This window comes from Mustela putorius, unplaced genomic scaffold (assembly GCF_011764305.1).
Source record: "Mustela putorius furo isolate JIRA1106 unplaced genomic scaffold, ASM1176430v1.1 tig00003871_pilon_pilon_pilon, whole genome shotgun sequence".
In the NCBI taxonomy this organism is placed as follows: Eukaryota; Metazoa; Chordata; class Mammalia; order Carnivora; family Mustelidae; genus Mustela; species Mustela putorius.
Window position 1 is genome coordinate 9090171 of NW_025422023.1, and position 26901 is coordinate 9117071.

The following is a 26901-nucleotide window of genomic DNA, read 5'->3' on the forward strand; positions in this document are numbered from 1 at the left end:
GAATTTAGTTGCTCCCACAGATTTATCACTTAAGTGTCTCTTCTGATTTCTAGGAACATCTTATGTTTTCTAGAAAGAAAGAATGTACTATAATTGACATTGATAAGATCAATTTAGCTATACACTGGGAGTGACACATTTACCAATTTCACTATTTTCTGCCATTCTAGTTTCTTGTACCTTTTTGTAGAACTGATCAGCAAAAAACCAAAAAAGCCTATTCATAGTAAATACTGTGAGTTTTCTCCAAACACAAAATCATTTGAATATAAAAAGACAGTAGTGGGAAAAAAAAAAAAAGACAGTAGTGGAAATGAATTAGTGTTCCTTAATTTTGGGGGGGCTTAAGGAAGAAATGGAATCTTATGGAGCAGATATTTTCTTTCCTCATGTGCAAGGGCACATGGCTCTGCTCATCTGAGCTCTGAGAAGACAAGTAATCAGTAGTCAATTTCTCTTTATTCACATATTTTCTGTTGATTATCAAAGCAATCCTCAAATGGAAGCAAGAATTAGGATGTATCAATTTCATATTAAGGAACATGAACACACAGAATTCTGTCCTACAGAAACACTCATCCAGCATGCCAACCAAATGCCGGGAACTTGAAGCCTCTAGGCACTATTTTCGTGGATACAGCTCCTGCTGCTTTTTCCTACTTGTTAATTCTGGAGAACTGCAAGAAATAAAGATGCCAATCATAGGGTAAATGCCCTTTGAGATACCATCTCCTTTGAGGCTTTACTTACTAGCAAGTCTTTCTGATGAAAGTTGCTACATTTTCTGATGGGTTCTGGGTTAGCTACTAGTAAAAGTAAGTACTAGTCAGAATAAATTTTTAATACGGCTAATTTCTAAAAACTCTGTGGGCTGTGTATGTCTATGTGTGGGGGCTAAGGGAGGAAGTTGGTAATTCCCTTAGGCAAATTGTTCAGTTGTCACATATGGGAGTTTCCAGAATCTTAAAAGGCAGTGAATACACCCTATATGTAAACTGTATTTTAAATAGGTTAAGACACCATCCATGAAAGGAAATGGAAGAAAATATCTGTATTCTTTCTATCTCAGTTAAAAATGCAAAATATCCAGAAGCCCAGGAACTTCCCACTTGATACACTCTTGCCTAAGATGCAAGCCCTAGATTATATCTTTCTCCTCCAAACAATAGTCTAAGTAGGTGTCTGTTCTTGCAAATGGCTCATGAAAAGGGTAGCAGACATGTTTCTATTTTGTACAGTCCTTTTGCCCTTCAGATGATTTATGATCTGTGATGACTGATGATCTAAGTTCCAAAGCCAAAAATAGTATATTTATGAAAGATTTTTATGTAATCTGGTTTTTCACATATCAAAGGGTAGGGGTGCAAACATTCTCAGAAGAAAATCTCTGTTGAAATGGATTCTCTCCATTGGTTCCCTATAGGATGGCCTGAAGAATGTAAGGGCATCTCTTAATCCACTATAACATTGTCAGTCTAGCACAGGGAAGAAGTCATATAAATAAAAGCCAAACAAATACAGCTGCTATACAGACATGAATAGTATAAAGAACTTCTTAAGAGTTTGAACTTGGACATCCAGCAAAATCTAGGCTGCCATTTACTAATTACTTGTGCAACACTAAGCAATTAATTTAGTTTCTCTAAATCTCAGTGTCCCCACATGTATAGATGGTATCATGTATTGCATGGGATTTGGGAAAGATAAAATAAATAAACAAGTATTTCTACTAGCATATAATAGTATAGCATATAATAACATTAGCTAGATTATTGTTGTTGTTACCAGCATGACTGTATTAAAATTAGGAGATTGAATCTAATGGCCCACAATATTGGTCACTCTTATTATAGATACATATATTTGGTCTTTGTGTGCATTGTACAACACTGACATTCTGATTCTCTAAGTGATTTTTTTAGCTACAATCACCATTGATTCCAGTATTATATATGTTCTTATCTGGTTTCAACTGAGCATGTAATTAGAAAGTTTTATAAATTATTTTGTGCCTCTATTGATTCCCATTTTTAATAGCATGGATCATTGCTTAGAGGACACAACAGCTGTATGAAACACTGAACTTCAGAGTTCATGAAGAACTATGAACATATTTATTTCATACTATTTTTAAAATTTAAAACTCTTACATATCATATTAGCACTTTGTGAAAGTCCAGCCAACTAACTTTAAAATCCCTGTGAAATAAAGAGAACAAATTGCCATCTCTATAGGGAAAATAAGTATAGTGTGGGTCAGTGTACTTGTCCACAAAATAAGAACTGGAAACAAAATCAGCAATGGTTGTTAAGGCCCCAGACTAGGTTCAGTTTTCCAAGCAATAAAACAATGATCACCCAATTTTTTCTCCCAGAATCTCTTTCTGCATTCTAATTAGATTCAGTGAAGCAACTTTCACTAAGCATTCAACTTCTCTTTTTCAGTTCTTTCCACAAACTCCCAGGAACTAGAGCTTTGTTTCTTCCTAAAATTCTTCAGCTGTTATTCTATTGAGTTATTTCTTCCCTACCCGTTGACCTAGTAAATTAGTAAAAACTCCAGGAGGGAGATGGGAAAGGAATAGTAAGAAAAGACATGAATTGACCAGGACACATCAGAGAAAAGGTAGTCACAAGTCAGGATAATAAGAGGTAAAGGGTAAATGTAGGTGTCATGCACTTAATTATAATAACGATTTAAACTTCAAAAGGTAGAAGGAAAACCACAGGAAAAAGTCTATATCCTGTCTCTGTCTAGCCACCTAGATTTTTTTTTTTGTCCAGAAGCAAAGTGATTTATTTCGTATACACCTATAAATTCTTCCACATATGTATCTTTCTCTATATCAATATTCACAAATGGTAACATACTGTATATTCTGCACTACACTTTGCTTCTTTCATTTAAAATACATAACTCAGAGATTATGCCATATTAATACCTAAAAATCTCCCTAATTCTCTGTACAGTGGCAGTGATGTCTATATAAACAGTCTCTACATACTGATATTCTATTTAAACAGTCTCTACATATTGTTATTCAGCTTTTTGCCATTACTAACAACACTGCATTGAACAACCTTGAACACATCTCTTTGCACATATGTGAGTATGCATGACTCAGCGTTCATTTCTGGAAACAGAAACACTATATTTTAGCAAGGCAGGGGTTTAATACAGTGAGTTCTGTACTTACAAATCATTAGAGGGTTGTTGGCACAGCGGGAACAATGAGCTCTTAGGATGATCCTTGAGGAGTATCTCAGAATTGACAGGCCATGGTAACTCTTCTACAACCTCTCCAGCTATTCCTGCAATATTGAGTTCCAAAACATATCTCATAGCTGTGATTCAGGGATCAGGAAGCCAAAATAAAGAAAAAAAATGCCACCACTGAAACTGCCTTTTCTTAAAATACTAGAGAGATAACAAAATCTGGCTTTGTGTGCATTTCTGCCTTCTAAATCTACTTGATTACATATAATTGACAGAACCTAATTTGCTTTTAGAACCCTGACCCATAGGAGTCTGAGCAATAATGACTCCGGTTTTCTAGACTCTGCAGCAATATAAGAAGGCACTCTAGAAAAAGGTAGGAATCAAGGGTATGTGAGTCATTCCAAGACAGAATACAGCTGTCACTTTAATTGATGATGTTGTTCTTAAGAATTCAGAAAAATCTCATACAGAAACACTGAAAGTAATATTACTAATTGAAATGAATGCTCTTTGTTGACATTTTTGACTACTGGGGGTCAGAGCAACACCCACCTCCACTGCTCCCCAGCAACTTCCCCAGGAACTTTACCCAAAAAAGATGGTCCCAAAGAAGCAGATAGAGTTTCCCCAGGGGAGCTCACATACACACACATGCACACACACCCAGCTGAAGCCACGGTGATTCACACAGGAAAGCAATAGTGGGATTCAAGTGTGATATCAACGCTGCATGTCTCTGGATAAAAACATGGACAGAAAGGGAGAAAGCAATACCAAGATGCTAACTACTTGAAAAAATGTTTGGTTCTTGGAAGTAATCATGTTAAGGGGAGATTCTTATAAAAGTTGTCCAGAGTCACTATAATGGGCAGAAGTGAAGACACAGTGTAAGTAAAAGGGCATGATAAGCCATTGTTTGGAATATAAGGTAATGGCCCGTCATGTTCAAAAGAAATTAAAATACAGAAGTAAAGCATAGTGACTTCTGTTAGGCATTTGTAGAAATGAATAACTGCATGATTATTGCTGCTATTAAACTAGAATGGTTAAATTAAAAGCATGCACTTATTCACTGTTTGCACATAGAAGACAACAAAGCATGGTATGAGCAGGACCACGAAGGAGGAACTCCTAGAGAGAATATTATTAAACTCTCCTTAAAGGAGACTTTAGGTACCAATACTACAACTTTGATGGAGAACCATCATTTCTTGGAGAACTGTGGTCTTATTTTTCTGAGAATTTTTTGGAAGGAACAAGTACTAATACCTGGGCTAGGTTTTATCTAAGGCTGGCAAAACCATTCTTTCATTTTCTCAGGCCAAAATACATTGTGTCATCTTTGACTTAGAGTTTGCTTTCTCTAAAAAAAAAAAAAAAAAAAAAAGAAAAAAAGAAAAAAAAAACCTTAAGAAATTTTAATTATTGTAATATGTGCATATCATAAAACCTATCATCTTAATCACTTCTAAGTGTAAAGGTCAGTGGTGTTAAGTACAATCACACTTTTGTGCAAAGAATCTCCCCCACTCCCAGCCACGGTAACCACCATTCCAGTTTCTGTCTTTGTGTATTTGACTACTGTAGGTGCCTCATATAATTGGAATCAATTATACAAAGAGTATAATAATGTCTTTTTATGGCTGCCTGATTTTATTTAGTGTAAGGTTCAACCATGTTGTAGAATATGCTAGCATTTCCTTCCTTTTTAAGGCTGCTTGTTTACTTCCTTTGGACTCACTTTTCTCTTTCCCAATTTAGGTTTATTTTGAAATCCTCTGAGTGTACCTTAAAAATGAATGCAGAGCCAGCCACTTCTCACTATTGTCACTGCTTCCACGTGGTCCCAGCAGCCCTCATCTCTCCCCTGGATTTCTGCAAATGTTCCTCTGCTTCTTCCCTTGTTTTTTCAACTAGGCACCTACAGCAATCTTTTTAAAAAATCAGGTCACTTCTTTTTTCAAAATTCTTTAATATCTCCTCGTTTTGCTGAGAAAATAAGCCAAAATCCATGGCTTAGCCTACAAGACCTGGGAAGCCTGCTAGCTCACCATAGCCATCTTTGTCCTTTTCCTGCTCTCCTCTGTCCCACCCAGCCCTCTACCCACATCATACTCACTTCCTTGTTCCTGAAACAGGCAGGCAAGATCTAACAGCAATGCCCTTGCACTACTGTTCCTCTTGCTAGTTATCTCTGTATGATAACTCTATTATTTCCTCTAAACATTTTGTCAAATACAAGCTTAAAAAAATCTAACGTCATCACCTTATTGAAAGTACAGCTCCCCCTACTACACAAACTCCCCTATCCCCTTCATCACACCGTTTTTCCTCTGACAATTAGCAGCTTTCAAATTGCTATGCAATCTACTTATTTATTGTTTTAATAGTTTATTATCTGTATCCTCTTGCTAGATATGTACCTTTATCTGTTTTGTTCATCAATGTATCCCAAACACTGAGAGCCGTACTTGGCACACAGCAGGTGTTTAATAAACGAATGACTGTTTTTACTGGAAGATCATGTCTTCATTCTGAGACCAGGTTGGGCAGATGCTCTAATAGTTCATACTATGTGAGTAAAGAGGGAAGCAACCAAATGGTCCCTATTTCTAATCCCTCTTCCAGCCACATTTTCACACCATTAGTGCTAGCTTGCTTTTCAGAGTTAACTGAAAAGGAATTTAGTGCAACTTAGGGGCTAGAGTCTACTGCTCTCCAAATTCCATCCCTATTATCTACTGACTGTATGGTTTGGTGGAAGTTAGACCTTTTATATCTTGGTTTCTTCATCTATGAAATGGGAATACCATGAGTTGGGTATTCCTCATACATTATGAGAATTAAATGAGATAATATACATAAAATGCTGAGCACTTTGTGAGTATAACTAGAAAGCACTTAAAGATAATGAATTTAGGATGTTGTGCATTCCGCTATAATCTCATTTATGATTTTAATTTACTTAACAAAATTCTCTTTATGTAAGTAGTATATAGATAAACCATCTAAGCTTAGATTCGAATTAGCAAGAACTCTGAAATACTAATATATGAATTATTTTACCATTTGTAAATTCTTAGAAGTTAAATCCATATTCATATTCAAGTGAAAGTAAAAAAAATATATGATCCAATATAAGAGAATTTTGATTGTCTATTTAGCTGGTGTAAAGGCTGTATAGTGCTGATCATCAAGATACAACCCATACCTCCAACCCAATGGCATTTTCTCAAAAAAATATTACAAATAGATAATGAGATTTTCCTAGGTTCACCTTTCAAAGAAATTATTTGACACTTCTTTTCTATCATTAACAAAGTTTTGTTTTTTTTCCTTGGGTAGGCCATCTGGGTTATACCAGTTTAACTTTTTAAATTTGGTATTTCCTATTAGCTTCAATTTGTCAGTTACATACCTGAATTAAGCACTTGTACTAGATATCAATCACCTTTGGGAACAAGTATTTGCATAACTGATTAGTAACTCTTAATATTGTGGTAATTTCTTCAAGAACATCCTTTTATTAAATGTGGAGGCTGAAACCACTTGGAGTATTTTTTTTTCTTATATAAATCTAGTTTTCAATTTCTGAACCCATTACCCCTAATGTTCAGTGCTATTTCCCATTTTGAAAACTCATTTTATGTGTGGGTATTTGAAATGATCAGAGATATTACCAAGAAAATGACCAATAACCCATAAAGCTATTCAACTCATTACTAGTACAATTTATTTATTGCTGGAAAAGTTTCATTTTAGATTAGTTTGGAAGAGAATATGAGTGTATATGTAGCAGTTCCCTGAGTGCAAGGACTTATGTCCTCTCCATAATTTATTTAGAGTTCCTGCACTAGTTGTTAAATAAGTGTGAAATTAAGGCCATTGTGTTTAAAAATGTAGTACAGAAATCTGAACTTTCAATGGAATCAGATAAGAAACCTGAGAAACGTGCCCCAAAGCAGTCTTTATTTTATTCTCCCTACTTGCATAAGAAAGTTGTTCAGCTCCAAGTAAGACACTTCCATCTATGACTTCACCAACATGTGGAACAGCATAGACAAAGACCCAAGAAAAGATTTCTGCAAAAAGGCTTCCCCAAACAGGATACATTAAATCTTTCTACCAAGACCGAATGAATTAAACCCAAACCAAGGAATGAAATTTCACCAACCCAGGGTGATTCCATCACCCTGATAAGTGAATCAGTTATAGGAGATCTTGGTCAAACTCTTCTACATACAACATCTTTTTTAAACTTGCTAAACAAAAGCAAAAGAGGCAGATGGCAGAGTGGCATTCTGTGACCTTCTGTTGGCTAGAAAGGAAGGCCCCATCTCTTAATCTTATCTGAAGAAAGCTTCAGATAATCAGTGAAACAGATTTCAGGTACGCTTTAGAGTATATTTACTTTTCACTTCTGCCAATAAGTGGCATGACAGTACAGCCGATTTTTCTTTGGCTTTCAGTGGGATTAAAAGCTCTCCTTGAATGTTCCAAAACTTGCAAGAAGTGCTTTAGAGTAGCTAGTAAGATACATAAGACTGTAGTAAAGCTTAGTTAGTTGTCTTTTATAAACACTTTAAAGATCTTTGGATCAAAGAACAGAAAACATTTTAATTACTCATTGTGGTAAATAATGCATGTAGCATGCTTAATGTAAGGTTGTACATACAAGCGCTCTAGAGTTTGGGGCTGTTCTTATTTGCCACAGTGAATCACTAATAAGGACTGTAGTTAAAATAAAATTTTAGCAAGTCCATGTGCAGTATCCAAAAGCAAAAGCCTTTATATCAGGAAACAATACTGAAGTATTGTTTTAGTTGCTGAAATAGAGTATGTGTTCATATTTTGATTTTTTAAAAAAGATTTTATTTATTTATTTAACAGAGATCACAAGTAGGCAGAGGCAGCCAGAGAGAGAGGAGGAAGCAGGCTCTCCCTGCTGAGCAGAGATCCCAATATGGGGCTCAATCCCAGGACCCCGGGATCATGACCAAAGCCAAAGGCAGAGGCTTTAACCCACTGACCCACCGAGGTGCCCCGGATTTTCTTTATTTTTATTTTAGTCCATAATTATCCATTGTGGTAAATAAAGGGGAAACAAAAGATAAATGTGAGGTGTTCCCTTCCTAGAAAGCAAGTGATGAGGATGGGATCAGTTTCTAGAAATGAGTAAGGTAAAGTGGGATCATCAAGCTTTAAGACATGTAAACTGTAGGCTGTGATAGTTATCATTGCTAACTGTGAATTCAAAGGGCCCCTGCAAATAAAATATGGCTCTAGATTATGGATGAAAAGGTGCTACAGGATGATAAAAACTCAACTCATGATCCCCACAAAAAAGGATATGAAAAAGATCTATCTCCAGGGAAGTTTCACAGTGCTACACAGGAAGTAGTAGTGCATCCAAATGTCTCCTAACTGTTGCCCCAATCAGTTAATTCTTCTCCCTGAAAAAACTGGTAGAAAATAATCCTTTCCCTCACAGTAGTACAGATAGAATAATACAGGAGAAAAGACACAAGAAATAGAATTACCAGTTCACGGTAGAGAGACCATGGTAGAAATGAAGAGAAAAGGCATTTCCTAGTATAGGATGCAGGTTTGCTTGGAAGAAGGGGCACAATGTAAAGGTTAAGAACAATGCCTTTAAGGTCAGTCAGACTTGCATTCACATTCCAACTTGTGGATTTAGGCAGGAACCTAAGCCTTCATTTCCTTTGCTATATGTTGGAAATAATAAAAAAACAACAAATGAACTCATAAAGGTCCTATGAGAGTTAAGCTGGATAATGCATGTAGCATGCTTAATGTAAGGTTGTACATACAAGCGCTCTAGAGTTTGGGGCTGTTCTTATTTGCCACAGTGAATCACTAATAAGGACTGTAGTTAAAATAAAATTTTAGCAAGTACATGTGCAGTATCCAAAAGCAAAGCCTTTATATCAGGAAACAATACTGAAGTATGGGCCGCTAAGAGAAAAGACCTAAGTGACAAACAAAAAAGAGTCACCAGATTTAGAAGGAGGAACAGCCTGGACTGAACTAGAGATAGGATTAAAGGTTTCCACAGTTTCCCTAAAAAATAATATAAAAGGTTTGTCCTTCGTTATCTAGATTCACAACAAGTTAACTGCAAAGTGTCCCACCGATGGTTCTTATTCTAAAGTGTGTGTTTATTTGCTTTCAGTCCTTACTTTCATCTGCCTTGAATTAATAAACTTCTCCAGGTTTGGAAGATCCATTCTGGTTAGTTTCCACATACTTGCTGCAGTCTAGATTTTGGTGCCCAGAGAGAGGAAGAGCTAAAAAGTAACACTCTTTTATAGGAATTTTGCTGAACAAGCTTTATTCTATCTGTGTTAGTGTTATATACACACATCTGAATGTATTGCTCTTAAAATGTTATGTTCTTAAGTATGACTAAAAATAACATTCCCTCGGGGCGCCTGGGTGGCTCAGTGGGTTAAGCCGCTGCCTTCGGCTCAGGTCATGATCTCAGGGTCCTGGGATCGAGTCCCGCGTCGGGCTCTCTGCTCAGCAGGGAGCCTGCTTCCCTCTCTCTCTCTCTGCCTGCCTCTCCATCTACTTGTGATTTCTCTCTGTCAAATAAATAAATAAAATCTTTAAAAAAAAAAATAACATTCCGAACTTCTTGTGAACCTTTCATTCAATATCATGGGTCTCCAAGGAAACAAAAGAAAAAAAAAAATCTCTCTGTTCAGTTCTCATTATCTTTCTGACCAGAGGAATTGGAGAAAGAGGCACTGGATTTGTTTCTCTCTGATCACTTACTTTTTGGCTATGGACCCCATTTTAAGGGAGGCAATGTTCTTGGATGAGATAGGTTTGGCTGAGAAAGCAGAAGCCACTCAAGATATAGTTAGTGGAAAGAAAATGAAGATAAAGAATTTGAGTTAGATAACAGTTGGAAGAGCTGCAAAAGCAGTCAGAAAAGGCCCTTTCAGGAAATCTGGAAGTATAGGATTTCATGGAAGCCCCCAACAGTAGCCAGCGGAGGTGAAATAGAAGAGGGAAATATCAGTAATACAAGTGACCAGACTTCATCTATTTTCCTCTCCAGACCTTATCCTTATCTCCCCTTCCTTTTTTTTCTGCCCCAGGATGGACCGCATTGGTGGTCCTCTTTGTCCTTTAGCTTCCAGTAGGTACTGGCCAATGAAGAGTACCAACAGACCAGAGGTAGGGAGAAGAGTGAGATTAGAATTATTCCCTTGCCTCCCTTCTTTCAAGGTTACTTCAAGAAGTCTGTGTCCCTTGACTGCTGCAGGTGCTTTCTCCCAACATACTCCTTCCAAGTTGCGGTAACTGTTCCCTCTTCTCATTCTTTCAGGCTGAGGGATGATAAAGGCTCTTATTAACCCCAGGATCCTGCACTATGCCTTATAGTTCCACTATATCTTGCAATATCTTTGTAAATACTCCTTTACTAAATAAACACTCCTTGAGTTATTCTACCACGAGTATGCCAACTGTTTCCTGCTGGGAACTTGACTGATAGGATAATTCATACTATAAATGGTGGTTTACATTTGAAGGAGATCTTGCTAGATAAAAGGGACTTACTTGGGTAATCCATGACATGTGGTAGAATCACCCTTCTTCACATGTCATGCTTGATAGCATAATGTAAGGTGGAATTACCCATTTTTCTCTTTGGGCATCAGAAAGCATAAACAGAAATAAGAGTCAGAAGCATATAATCAAGAACACAGGATTGGAAGGCTCCATGGCAGTTTTGAGTGTTTTCCTCCTCTTCTGAGGTTGCATATCTGAAAGTGTAACTGCAGAGTTGCAGCCTGAAATTAAACACTCAGTCTCCCCAGATCTCTCATCCTAAATAGGGACACTGGTGGAAAGAAGTGGGACCTTGAGATCCGTGTTGAAGACCCTTGGGAAAATGTGGGCTGAGACTGAGCTCTGTAATCTCCATCTTCCTCTACAATTCCCTGGCTTATTGGGGGAAATGGCCTCTCTCTCCATCAGCTCTTCTCTGACTTAAAGTTAATACTTCAGAGGCAGTTCCTCAGGAGCTAATACTGATTCTCCCCCAAGCCCTTGCTGACTACTGCTTACTGTCTTTGATTTGCCTTAATAATTAAAAACCAACAAATCCCTAGGAAGTAAAAATTCATAATGACTGTTAAGTAAAATATTTTGAAATATGTGATAAAAAAATTAAGATTAAAATGTTAAAAAAAAGTTTCTAAGATGTCTTTTATAACTCTATGATTGGGGGTTTTCCAAAATGGTCATTTGGTAGCACAAGGTTTCCTCCTTCACCCTACAAAATAAAGGATTATAAGAATAATTAGGTTTGTCTAAAAATCCTATAAATTTTAATTAATTCAAAACTGTTTTGAAAGCTTTTATCTACCAAACTTAATCTATATTTAAAAAAAAACATTGAAAATTTAAGGAAAGGAAATTTGTCTTTTTAGTAAATATGTGAACATAAATGATATTTAAATGATTGAATATTTTTCAAATAAAAAGACACCATATTCCTGTTTCAGCTCATAGATAGGGTACATAATAATCACCAATGCAATTTGCTTCGAGGTTTCTGTATTTATAAAACTTTTTTTTTCTTTTCTCATTCTCTCTCTCTCTCTTTGTTGTTCATTTCAAGTCTGAATAAGTATTGGGGTATGATTCAATGACATGTAAATCATCACAGGCCTATTGCTTATTAAAGTCTTTCTCTAGATTCAATAACCAAGACATAGCCTCTTGACTAAGAGTAATCAAATAATAGAAAAATTATGAAAACCTCAGCTGACATTAGTTTTAAAATGCCAAGTAAACTTAATGGTTTCCCATACTATATAAGCTCTTCTATTGACAAAATAGCCTGAGCACTTTTGGTCAGTTGTCAAACTATGAAACTGTGTCATTGTCCAATTCATGTGCAACTGTTCATCTCTGCAGTGTTCTAAAGCGAGCTACTTCTTTCCTTTGCTGGAAGGAGAATCCCATGATCATTTAACTTATCTCAGAAAACAATCCATACCTTGCACAGACTTCTTAGAAAGAAATACTCTTGGATAATTCTTTGATTTACCTATGTTTGTGAATGTTTCATTCTTAAAAAAAATAAAAAATTTTAAGTAGGTTATTTTATCAGAGGTGAATTTTCCTTACGATTTAAGTTTTTCACACATCAATTTAGATGGCTAAATTCATTGCATTTGCTCAGACCTCCCTTCTGAAAAAAAAAAAAGGTAAAAGGCTAAATATTTATACTGATAGGAAATATTTGATTTTGTGTTAGTTCATGACTTTGAAATGCTTGGGTTATTGGGATTTTCTGACTACCACAGAAATCCATAGAAAATGAATGGCTTGGTGGGCCCATAAAGGTATGACATTGACAGGAACATAAACTTTTGGACTCTTCTGAATATCTCCAAATGCACTTTAAGTAAGTTTTAACTATTGTTATTCATTCTTTGCAAAGTTTGAAGCTTTAATTTAATAGTTATGGTTTTAGTGGTAGAAAAAAAAGTATGTGATTTTATATTTTGACTTGGGGAATTCCAACTTCTCTCTCCAGTAACAGGAACACATACTTTACTGGCACTATTATTTAAGAACTTTATAGATAATAATTACTCAGAATCTCCACAAACCTTATCATCCCAAACTTCAGAAAAGATAAAGAGAATTGAGGGAGTTCCAATGCTACAACCTCAAACCACCAAGGCTAAACTGTTGTCAACTGTCTTGAGAACAGTAAGATCAATCATCTCTAGTATCTACAAGTAATCTCCTTTTGAATTAGTAAGAGGCCTGCCTAATATATTTGAGAATTACTTCCAAACCTAGATTCTACTCTATCAGAAGCTCTATTGCAGGAGACTCAAATTGAGAGACCTCTAGTTTTATCACCTAGAAGTAAAAATGTATTTCTAAAATGCCTACCTAAGCAGACTTTGCATGATCTGAAACCTGGAAATCTGAACTTCTGAAAAAGGCATCAGGAAAAAAACTCACCTTAAACTTGAACAGGAAAAACCTTATAAGGTACTGTTAACTACTGGTACAGTAATAAAATTCTAAGGTATTGATCCTTAGGTTCATGTTTCCCAAATTAAAACATATACAAAATTCCTGTAGACCACTGGGCTTCCATTCCAACAGGAGACCCTAAATTGGTGATTTTTAGGCATTCTGAACCTGCTGACTATAAAAGGGGGACAACCTCTGCCCCAAATGACAAACTACTGACAACAAAAGTAGACAACTTCTGCTCAAAACAACGGAATAATTTCTGATTTTTCAGCACTTCCTCCTTTTACCACTAATCTTGCTTATTGTTGTTTTTGTCATTCTCTATTTACTAACTAAAAGTTCTCAATATAATTGTCATCTGCATCCTATTACTTTTGATTCTTTTCTTCTGCCAATTAAGAAAAAACAAGACTCACAGATGGTGTCTTTTTCTCATACTATAGTTACTGCTCTGATTTAACTGACTACTGATGAAATTTAATAACCGCTCTTTTAAACACTTCAGAAGTAGATTCACTTTCATAGGTACCTCTTGGTACTTACATTTACTTCATATATCACAAACTCCAGTCCAAGAAAAATTAGACTTTGACTTCATGTCAACAAATGTTTCTGATAAGGCTATTACCATCCTATTAGTAAAATCTTGTTCATCAAGAATGAAAGCTAATTTAGAGCCATTCCTGTAATCAGTTTATTCTCTCGAGAGATACAATAAATTGTTTTCAGAAACCCTTTAAGTGTACTCAAGGAATCTGCCCATCTTGAGGCACAGAAATTGACTTACTTTTTGCATTAGATGATATTATTAATCCCAACACAATGTGTGTCCCACTATATTACTACTTTTTATGTGGACATCAAGCTTACTTCCACCTGTCACACACTAACTTACCCTGTGTATTCCAGATAACTATTCAAGATTTTCAGATGTTTATAATTGGCAAACTCCAATGGATTATGTTTCCCTGAAAGAAATACTCAGAAGCCTCTCAGAAGAGGCAAACACAGGCTACTGAGGAAAACTCCCAGGAGAAATTACAGACTCTCTTTTTATGCATACTACAGAATAACACAATTGGAAAAAGTGTTCTGACCCTGGAAGACAAAATAAATGACATAAATTCTGTCTAGAAGCCCCCCAAAATCATTTTAAATTTAAATCTATTACTCAGCATTATCACAGTTAATCACATAGGCCTTAATATGTATTTAGCTAGCCAAAGAGGGAAAAAATAATCTCTAGTAAATATTTCTTGTTGCTCCTATGAGGCTACAAGTCAAGTAGAACAGTGCATTCCTTGTCTAAAGAGAAACAAAAGCTATTTGGTTCTCTAAGACTCAGATGGAAATATTTTGATTGCCTGGGCTTTATAATTTTGTCCCTGATTTTAGACTTGTTTTTCTTTACAACGTGCAATATTGGAGTTAGCTATTTTTAGAGGGAAAAAGATTAACTATATTGTAACTGAAACTAGTGGCGTAAGCCATACCAAATCTAATTGTTTCAAGAAATAAGAATACACCACGAAGACACTTTAGTTTGATGGTGAAGATAAAAACTAGATTGTAATGGTTTGAAGAGTCACTGGGGAGTTAGAAAGTGGTAAGCAGAAGCCTAGACCACTTCTTCAGAAAGTACGATTTTGAAGCAATGTGAGAGAGAAATCTAGAGATGTGAGTTGTGGAGATGGGAATGCCATCCCATGCCCAGCTGGAGTGAACCACATCTGGTACCATATGAGGGAAGTGGTCTAAAGGATGGGTGATGATGTAGGTAGGTTGTGGGCAAGATAAATGGAGCAGGAAGTAGGTATTGTAGGACATCACTGTTTTGTTTGTGAGTTAGGAATTGAGATTATCTGGTGAGACTGAAGGTTAAAGTAAAAGAATAGAAGATGAAAAGAGTAAATGGAAAACACAGTTTGAGGGGAATGAAAGAGATAAACGTGGGCACACGAAGATTTTTCTGAGGAGCCTCAAGTATTGTCTTCTGTTGGAAACTGAAATTGTAATGGAATCAATGTGCAGAATTATGTAATTCTCTCTAGTAGGACTCAGAAACAGCTATTGTTTAGGAAAAGAAAAAGTGTGCTGGTGGATTGATGCAGCTGAGATTACGTTTTATATGGGTGTAGTGAAATGACAAGGGACAGAGGAAGTCATCAATTAAACAAGAATGCACTTAAAGAGATGGGCCATAGGATCTGAGGTGTCAAAGGCACAGACGGCTTGATGACTCATTTAGGGAACTGTGCTATCTCTGTGAGGCCTCCAGCAAAATTTCCAGTGAGTAAAAGAACGAAGTTGTACAGTGAAGCAGAATCGAAATGTACTACAGACATTGAAAAACTTGAAGAAGTTTAAATCCACTATAAAAGGCAACACTGCAAACAGACAGGAAGGGAAGAAGAAAGCAAAGGAAGAGTTGATGGGAAGTGATATTTCAATTAAGGGAAAAAAAGTATTAAGCTACATGGTAAATTTTGCTCTATGAAGCATTGAAACTTATTTTTAAAAAACCTGAAGAGGGACACCTGGGGGGCTCAGTCCATTAAGCAGCTGCCTTCAGCTCAGGTCATGATCCTAGAATCCTGGGATCATGCTCAGTGGGGAGCCTGCTTATCTCTCTGCCTCCTCTGCCTTTGTCACTCTCCCTACTTGTGCTCTCTCTTACCTCTCACTCTGTCTCTCTGACAAATAAAGAAAATCTTAAAAAAAAAAAAATCCTGAAGAGTTCTAAGTTATTTTGCTAATATTATTAAGTATCTTGCCCACATATTGTGATTTTTAGAAAGTTAAGTAATTTCCCTTAATCTCAGTTTCCTTATTTATTAAGTGGTGGCAATAATACCTACCTTGAAAGACTCAGGAAGAGGATTAAATAATGTCGGAAAGGGTGTATCATAATGACAAGCATAAAACCAATGTAAATTTTGCTTTATCTTTCCCATAATCAATATTCACATCATGCTGGTTAAGTATTTAAAAAGCAGTTGGTCCTAAATTAGAAAATATCCAAGATCCTCTTTTCAATTTATTGCCATTGACAAAACTATAAACTTAAGTATATGATAGTTGAATGTGGGAATTATGTAACTTAAAATTTAGGTGCCAAAAGCAGGAATAATTTAGTGAAATATGGTACTTGGGCTCTGCCTGAAACAATAGGGAGAAAACCACCACTGAATCTCCACAACTTTCTCATATCTCCCTTGTACAAGGCAAAAACGTTGTGTGATGAGTGTGGGTGTTTAAATCAAAGCTTTGGAAGGCCTGGGTTTGACTGTCATGTGCAGACTGATAACTTGCAAGGTGTGTATGTAGACTAGATCTCACTTTGGAATTGTTTGCCATATTTCTTCACATGGATAAGTCTGTACATATATTTGACATTGTCCAGAAATAAACCCAAACCCCAAACATGCTCTCAGTCTATTTATTTCCTATGGTTTTACTGTTTTAGAGGACAACACCACAAATTTAGACATCCCAAGCTAAAAACATCCCAATTTCATTCTTGAATATCTTTTCTCCCTCACCAAATACCTAATTACCTATGAACTCCCAAGAATTTCTCACTCGGATTCCCCACTCTTCATCTCTACCTCCAATACCTTAGCTCTGGAACTCAGAATTTCTCACATAGACTACTGCATATCTTTGTGACTCCAAGAGTCTCAACTTTAACCCATATATGTAGCTGTGTCCTTCTGCCTTATCACATTATAAAACTTAAATGAAGGAACCTTATAGAGTGCCTGGTGCATAGGAAGTACTCAGTAAACATTTGTTGAACTAAACAGAATTGAGGGAAAACATATAGTATTTATCTGAGGAGACTCTGAGGGTTGCCATTACGGATGAAAACTCACTTTGATAGTCTGGTCCCAAACTGTATTTTACTTCCATTTTTTTTTTTCAATTGAAGTATAGTTCATACACATTAGTTTCAGGTGCATAATATAGTGATTTGACAATCAATTTACATTCCCACTAGCAGTGCATGAGGGTTCCTTGTTCTCCACATCCTCACCAATAGTTGTTATTTCTTATTCTTCTGATTTCAACCATTCTGACAAAAGGTGATAATTCATTGTGGTTTTGATTTGCATTTCCTGATGATTAGTGAAGTTACGTATCTTTTCACATGTCTGTTGCCCATCTATCTGCATGTCTTCTTTGGGAAAATGCCTATTCAGGTCCTTGGTGCATTTTTTAAAAAATTTTATTCATTTATTTGATAGAGAGACCACAAGAAGGCAGAGAGGCAGGCAGAGAAAGAGGGAGAAGCAGGCTCCCCGCCAAGCAGAGAGCCCAACGCGGGGCTTGATCCCAGGACGCTGACCCGAGCCGAAGGCAGAGGCTTAACCCACTGAGCCACCCAGGCGCCCCTATCCTTGGCGTATTTTTAAATCAGATTCTTTGTTTGGTGTTGAATAATGTAAGTTCTTTATATATTTTAGAGTATTAACACCTTATTGATACATTGTTTGCAAATATCTTCTTCCATTCAGTAGGTTGACTTTTCATTTTGTTGATGATTTCCTTCACTGTGCAAAAGGTTTTTTGTTTTTTGTTTTTTAAATTTTGGTATAGCCCCAATAGTTTATTTTTTTTCTCCTTGCCTAATGAGACAGAACTAGAAATTCTTATCAGTCAATGAAATTACTATGTTTTCTTCTAAGAGTTTTATGGTGTCAGGTCTCACATTAGGTCTTTATTTTATTTTTGTGTGTGGTATAAGCCAGAGGTCTAGTTTCATTCTTTTGCATGAACTGTCCTATTTTCCCAGCACCATGTGTTGAACAGACAGTGTTTTCCTCACTGTATATTCTTGCCTTCTTTGTCATAGATTAATCAACCATGTAAGTGTAGGTTTGTTTCTGGGCTCTCTATTCCATTTCATTAATCTCTGTCTATGTTTGGGTCAGTACCATTCTTCCTTGAGTATTATAGCTTTGTACTATATCTTGAAATCTGAGATTGTGATACCTTTGGCTTTGTTCTTCTTTCTCAAGATTATTATTCAATTGTCTATCTTAGCTTTCACTCTTCTCATAACTCATTCTAATTGGATTTGTCATCAATTATCTTGTCAGACACTCCCACCTCCAGCATAGCATAATAGAATGGTTATTGCCTTTTTAAAGAGTGAGACACACAAGGATTGCAAGCCCATTTTAGCCTGTTTCTTAAGATAGGCTATCTTTATCTTTATTTAAAGCCTACCTTTATGTGCTTGAGAAAACTCTCTGAGAACCAGTTTGTTTAATAAAAATGGAAATAATAATAATAACTATCTCAGTATAATAGTGAAGATGAAGTGATATGCTTTATATAAGGCAATTGACCAAAAATTACTGCTCAATAGATTTTAACTATTATCACTCTTATAAGGCCCTGCCCTACGTGCCCCTCTCCAGTCTCTCTAAATCCTGCCTACTCTTGCTTTTCTTTTTGGATAGTTCATTCCCACCTTTATAATAAAGTCTTTCCCTCTGAGAATTGATTTTCGTACTTCATTCTCTTAACAATTGCTCCAATAATGGTATTAATTGCCTGATGTATTAAAAATACTTCATACATTATTTTAAAGAAGTATATACTATCATCTCTATATGATAAAATAACAAAACTGCACTTAAACTGTCAAGTTGTTTGCCTAAAGTCATATAAGAAGAAAGAGGCAGAGTGATAATTTAAATTCAGTCAATGCTGTAATTCTTTTCCAAAGCCAAAGAGCTCCACTGATTGAAATTATTCATTATTCTTAACTTATCAACTTTATTATATTTTTCATTATGGAATATGATAGGTTAAATGTAGCCACAAAGTTTTTACAGCTCCTTCCATCTTGGGAGGAGTTTATTTCTTTATGTATCTTGAATATGAATTGGCCTTGTGACTTCTTGGCTAAGAGAATATAGTAGAAGTAAAGATGTGTGAGTTCTGGAGCCTAGGTCTTGAGAGACCTGACACCTTCAGGCTTCATCTTCTTGAAGTGTTCCCACCACTATCTAAGGCAACCCAAGATAGCCTACTGAATGATATGAGATCACATGAAGAGAGTGGCCCAGCTAATAGGCAGTTGTACCAATTCCCAGACATGTGAAAGAGGCTATCATCTACCTTCCAATCCCAGGCCGGCTGCCAGCACACTCAACCACTGAGAGCAAACAGAGAAACTCCAGGTCAATCCAGGAATCCTCAGCAATAATAAATAGTCATTCAAGGCATATGTCTTCAGGTTTTTTTTATGCTACATAATTAGCCAACTGAGACCAAAACTAATACCTATAGGTAGATTACATCTATAACACAACTTTAAAAAGATGGCATTGACTTTAAGACCAGGTAATGGGTCATTAATAGAGAGCAAACCACGAGATAATCACAGGAGGCTTGAAGATCGGAGAGCAAATTGCTACTGGAGGCTGAAAAAAGGGAACCTGTTCTGTGTAATTCTAGTACAATTAGCATAAATATTGCTTGTAATAAACTGGAAGATAGAGAATATACCTAATAAACTTGTGGATCTGGCAAAAGATATCTAGAGACAGAATGCTGAATGTGCCAGGCTATTCCTTTTAGTATGTTTATGACAAAACACAGGAAGAGATACACAGGCTCAAAGGGACTGAGGAGTTTGCAAGTAGCAATTAGAAAAAAACAGACACAACCTGACACTTGTTGGGTTGGAAAGTAAATCACCTCTCATCCCTGTTTTCCAGCTGGTAAAAAATTTCTCAACCAAATGAGGCCTATGGATAAATGTAAAATTGTGTGAGTGGCTATGAACCCTTTGCTAAAGGATACCGCTAAACTAGTGTCTAATAGACTCCCTTATCTGAAAAAGGGGGGGCATCTAAGAATTTTAAGAGTGTTCCCCATAGCAGTCACCCACATAGTCACCCATAAAGCAGAAATTTGGGGGTCATCAGCAAGTAGATAGTACATCAAGCCACAGAAGAGAATGAGATGGACAGACAAAAAATGGTAGGTCAATGAATAAGAGGAATCAATACAAAGAGCTATAGCAGTTGGGATTCTATAATAAGCATGAAAATAGAAGATGGTATAAACAGTATTGGTTTGCCTTGAGACTTTGGAGGTACCATTCTAGTTATCAGTGATGACATGAAAGTATGTGGCAAAGAGGGAAAGACGGGTGGGTATGAAAGCCACAATGCTTAATGACTTCTTTGTGGTTGTTGACATCACCCGGAGTGGTAGTAGGTTTATTGGTGGAAGGAAATCCCAGACCCTCCTATTTCCATCCTTTGTCATATCAAGATCCAGATGCTTTTGTCTTTGTCTCTTTCAAATATCTTAGATTCTGCAGAGATATAGGACAGATTTAAAAAAGCAAGTTTCTAAAGTAGGGCAACTCATGAAAATTATTTTGGAAAAAAATAATCCCAAAAGACATAGGAATCAGGGACTTGAGCTAAGAAAGTCAGGTGACAGATCTCTCACTTCAAGTATCCTCCAAATACCCCTCCCCCACCCCACTTTTAGAATGAGCTCCTCTGGAGAAGGAGGAATCTGAAAGTGAATGTTAGGCCATATCAACAAATGATTTTATATATGAGATCATATTTTTTCTAATGGGTGTATTTTTTAGACTTAGCATATTCTCCAGAAAACTATGGTATAAACTAAAAATAGAAGAAATAGGTATTGCCTATTTAGCTCTTCTTTTGTTGCTAGAAATAAGTTTTTCTGGAGTCACCAAAAATTCATATTCCCCAGTACAATCATTTAAATTCAGTAGGAGAAGTTTGTATATCTGTAACATCATTCCATGCTGAATATTATATGGTTCTACCTCCATACTGTTTCCACAGTTGTTGCACCAATTTGCATTCCCACTAACAGTGCACGAGACTTCCTTTTTCTCCACATCCTCATCACTTGTTATTTCTTATCTTTTTTATTCTAGCCATTCTGGCAGGTGTGAGGTGATCTCTCATTGTGGTTTTGATTTGCATTTCCCTGATGATTAGTGTTGAGAGCATTTTATGAAACATCCATTGGCTGTCTATCTGATTCTCTGGAAAAATGACTATTTAGGTTTTTTAATTAGATTATGTGGTTTTTGATCCTGAGTTGTAAAGGTTCTTTATATATTTTGGATATTAACTTCTTATCAGATATATTATTTGCAAATATCTTCTCCAATTTACTAGGTTGTCTTTCTGTTTTAAAGATGGTTTCCTTCATTGTGGAAAAGTTTTTTTATTTTGGCATAGTTCCAATAGTTAAATTTTGCTTCTATTCCCCCTGCCTGAGGTGACAAATCCAGAGAGATGTTGCTAAGGCTGATGTCAAAGAAACTACTGCCTATGATTTCTTCTAAGAGTTTTATGGTGTCAGATCTCACATTTAAGTCTTTAATCTATTTTATTTTTGTGTGTAGTGAAAGCCAGTGTCTAGTTTCATGCTTTTGCTTGAAGCTGCCAAGTACTATTACCATTCGTTGTATATTCTTGCCTTCTTTGTTATAGATTTAATCAACCATATAAGTATGGGTTTTTTTCTTGGTTCTCTGATCTGTTCTATTGATATTTGTGTCGATGTTTGTGCCAGTACCATACTATTTTGATTATTACAGCTTTTTTGGTAAACAGTATGGAGGTTCCTGAAAAAAATTAAAAACAGAAATACCATATGGTCCTTTAATTCTACTACTATTTACCCCCAAAATCAAAAGCACCTAATTTGAAGACATATATACCCCTATGTATATTGAAGCACTATTTATAATAGCCAAGATATGGAAGCAACCTGTGTTCATCAACAGATGAATGGAAAAAAAAGATGTGGTGTGTGTATGTGTGTGTGTGTGTGTGTGTATACACACATATATTCAGCCATAAAAAAAGAATGAGATCTTGCCATTGCAACAACCTGGATAGAGCTAGGAAGTACAATTCTAAGTGAAATAAGTCAGATAGAGAAAGACAAATATCATATGATTTCACTTACATGTTTTAGAAAACAAAATAAATGAACAAACATACAAAATTAAAGAAGAAACAAACCCATAAATACAGAGAACAAACTGATGATTGCCAGACGGGAGGGGTTTAGGGGATGTGCAAAATGGATGAAGGGGAGTGGGAAGTACACACTTCCAATGATGGAGTGAATAAGTCAAGGGGATGGAAGATACAGCATTAGGTAATATAGTCAATGGTATTATAATAGTGTTGTTTGGTGGCAGATGGTAGCTACACTTGCGGTGAACATAGCATGATGTATACTTGTCACATTGCTATGTTTCATACCTGAAATTAATATAACTCTGTTTTTTTTCAACTATACTTCTATTAAAAAATATATACATTGGGGCGCCTGGGTTTCTCAGTGGGTTAAGCCGCTGCCTTCGGCTCAGGTCATGATCTCAGGGTCCTGGGATGGAGTCCCTCATCAGGCTCTCTGCTCAGCAGGGAGCCTGCTTCCCTCTCTCTCTCTGCCTGCCTCTCCATCTACTTGTGATTTCTCTCTGTCAAATAAATACATAAAATCTTTTAAAAAAATATATATATATACATTATATGGCTCTTCATTTTTGAGCTGAATAGACATAAAGAAAATAGTTTGACCTTTATTACTCAAGGAGAACTATTTTTAACATCTCCAAATTTTAAATATTCCACAGAATTGCTCCCTTTATTGAAAAAAATACAAAATGCAACTTAAAAATTAGTAATGCTTTAAGTGAATTTGTATTTTAATAATCTTAACAGTAACATACATATTTAATACCAACATACACACACACACAAACACACGCACACACATACACACACACACACATATACACACACATATGCATATATTCACACATATATGCAGAACATTCAGACCAACTTTTTCTTGTGGTTAGGACACTTAAGATTACTCTCTCAGCAAATTTCAACTATACAATACAGTATCATTAACCATATCTACATTGCTGTAATTAGCTATCCAGAACTTATTCATCTTGCATAAATGAAGCTTTGTACCCCTTGACCAACATCTCCCCATTTCACTATGTGAAATGATGTGTATGTTAATGAGTTTGATTCTATTATTTCACAATGTATTTGTATATCAAAACATCAAGTCATACACCTTACATCTATACAATTTTTCCTCACTTATACTCAATAAAGATGGCAGGGGGGATTGAAAAAAAAAAAAAAACAACACAAAAATACCAAATGTAGGCACTGCAGTGTGAAGCAGTGGAAGGAGGTCTTAACTGGGTGTCCATGAATCCATGCTCTAATTCCAGCTCTACCATTAGTCTATCCATAGAAGTTACAGACTCTAATTCCAGCTCTACCAGCTCTATCCATAGAAGTTACAGAGGTATTAGACAGGCCCAAGCAACTGATCTAATAATGCCAGCTGAGTCTGTACGTGGGAATTCTGCTAACCATTTTTCAGAATTTACTCCATCAACTTCCATATCCTTTTCTAATGGAATAACTCCCTCTTTTCACTTTACTGATCATAGTCTACTTGGGACTTTGGCCAGTGATCACCTAAGACATAAGATATTTCTCTTGTTATTTTAGCAATCATTTCTGCTTCCCAGCTATGTCTTTCTTTATTTTAGTTCAGCTCACCTTGTGGGATGTTCAAACCTCATTTCTCTGCTAAGCATTATGTGTAAAGACATGGCCTAGAACTTTAAAAGCACATAAAGTTACTTACGATTTTATTCTTTCATAATTGTAAGTCTTCAATATCATAATGAATATAAATCCCTTTTTTCTTTGTTGAACATCATGTGATTGAGAGAATCCTTATAACTTAAAAAAAAAAAAAAATCCTGACTGGAGGAAACAATATGACAGAGGAATAGCAGATTGAAATATCATTAGGTCCCAGGAATTCAGCTAGACAGTTATCAAACCATTCTGAACACCTACAAACTCTATAGGACATAGAAGAGAAGAAGAGCAGCAATTCTAGGAACAGAAAATCGACCACTTTTGGGAAGGTAGGACATACAGAGAAGTGAATTTGAAGCAACAAGAAGACAGACTGCGGGGCGAGGGGCCAGCTGCTAGCAAGAGGTGGGGCCATGGAGCACAAAATCAGAACTTTTAGAAGTCTGCCCCACTGAGGGACATTGCTCCAGGGACTAAGTGGGGTTGGAGCCCTTGCAGAGACAGTGTGGTCTCAGGACCCACAGGGTCACAGAAAAACTGGGGGTGTCTGAGTGTGACAGAGCTGACAGGTATCGGAGCACAGAGACGGAACTGAGGTGGGGGCTCTCAGCTCAGGGTTACATTATGCCATGATCCAAGGCACAGGTGAGCCACAGCTCTTTGGGCAGGGACCCCACAAGTGGCAGATCCAGAGAGACCCCCTCCTTCATCCTCTGGGAGGAGCAGTGAAGGAGCGCATGTCAGGAATCTGCTGGGTTTGGAAACTCCAAATGGGGCTGTGCGCCAGGGATAGAAATGCTCAGTCACAGGCTGGGTGAGCATGGAACGAGGCTGGAAACCAGAGAGACGGGAGGGATTGACTGCTTTTCTCTGAGGGTGCACTAAGGAGTGGGGACCCGAGCTCTTGGTTCCTCCAGGTCAGAGATTGGGAGGCCACCATTTTCATTCCTGTCCTCCAAAGCTCTACAGAAAGTGTTGAGGAAACAAAAGCTTTCCAGAGCGAAACTGAGCAGCTTACTTAGCCTGGCCGCTGGCAAGGGCAGTGCAATTCTGCCTCTGGCAAAGACATTTGAGAATCACTGAAACAGGCCCCTGTCTAGAAGATGGGCAAGAACATTCAGCCAAGACCAGAATCACCAATCAATGAGAACTGTGGAATTCCAGAGCTAGGGGAAAGCAACGCATAGAATTCATGGCTTTTGCCCCTGTGATCCTTTAGTCTTGCAAAGTTAAATTTAAATTTTTTTCCTATTCTATTTCTTTAACTCTTCCTCTTTCCTCTTTTAACATTATTTAACTATTTTAACACTAGCTTTAAAAATCTTTTTAAGTTTTCATTGTTACAGTCATATTTTAATGCTTCATTTTATTTAACCTTGTTTTTTCTATACATATAGGTTTTTATTTTTCTTTAAAATGTTGGGATACAATTTCTTCTAATAGATCAAAATATACCCTAAATCTAGCACATGGCTTTGTTCTAGTTTCCAGCCTGATCACATTCTCTCCTCCTTTTTTTCTTTTTCCAACCAATTTATCTTACCAATTCCTTTTTTAGAATCTTTTTAAAATTTTTATCTTTACAGCCTTATTCCATCCCTTCATCATGTTATCCTTATTTTTGTGTGTATGTGTGTGTGTATATATATATATATTTTTTTCTTTCTTTAAAATTTTGGGAGGTAGTTTCCTCTAAGAGACCAGAATACACCCCAAATCAAGTGGGTGGCTCTTTTCTATTCTCCAGTTAAATAAATAAATATATATATATATATATGTATAATTTATTTATTTTCCCCTAAGGTCAGGAACATGACAGGTATGTCCACTATTACCACTGCTATTCAACATAGTACTAGAAGTCCTAGCCTCAGCAATCAGACAACAAAAAGAAATTAAAAGCATCCAAATTAGTAAAGAAGAAGTCAAACTCTCTCTCTTTGCAGATGGTTTGATACTTTATGTGGAAAACGCAAAAGACTTCACTCCAAAACTGCTAGAACTCATACAGGAATTCAGTAAAGTGTCAGGATATAAAATCAATGGTCAGAAATCAGTTGCATTTCTATATATCAAGAACAAGACAGAAGAAAGAGAATTTAAGGAGTCGATACCATTTACAATTGTACCCCAAATCGTAAGATACCTAGAAATAAACCTAACCAAAGAGGCAAAGAATCTGTACTCAGAAAACTATAAAGTACTCATGAAAGAAATGGAGGAAGACACAAAGAAATGGAAAAACATTCCATGCTCATGGATTGGAAGAACAAATATTGTGAAAATGTCTATGCAACCTAAAGCAATCTACACGTCTAATGCCACACCTATCAAAATATCATCAAATTTTTTCAAAGAAATGCAACACATAATCCTAAAATTTATATGGAACCAGAAAAGACCCCATACAGCCAGAGGAATGTTGAAAAAGAAGCCAAAGTTGGTGGCATCACAATTCTAGACTTCAACTCTATTATGAAGCTGTAATCATCAAGACAGTATGGTACTGGCACAAAAACAGACACATAGATCAATGGAACAGAATAGAGAGCCCAGAAATAGACCCTCAAATCTATGGTCAACTAATCTTCAACAAAGCAGGAAGGAATGTCCTTTAGAAAAAAAGACAGTCTCTTAAACAAATGGTGTAGGGAAAATTGGACAACCACATGCATAACAATGAAACTGGACCATTTACACCACACACAAAAATAGACTCAAAGTGGATGAAAGACCTCAATATGAGACTGGAATCCATCCAAATCCTTGAGGAGAACACAGGCAGCAACCTCTTTGACCTCAGCGGCAGGAATTTCTTCCTAGAAACATTGCCAAAGGCAAGGCCAGGGAATCAAGGCTTATAAATCATGTTATTTATAAGCATATTCCAAACAATTGTGAAAGACACAAAAGCTTGACTAGCTCATTCAAAACATTTGAGCAATAGACTCATCCAATTCCCTAGGATCA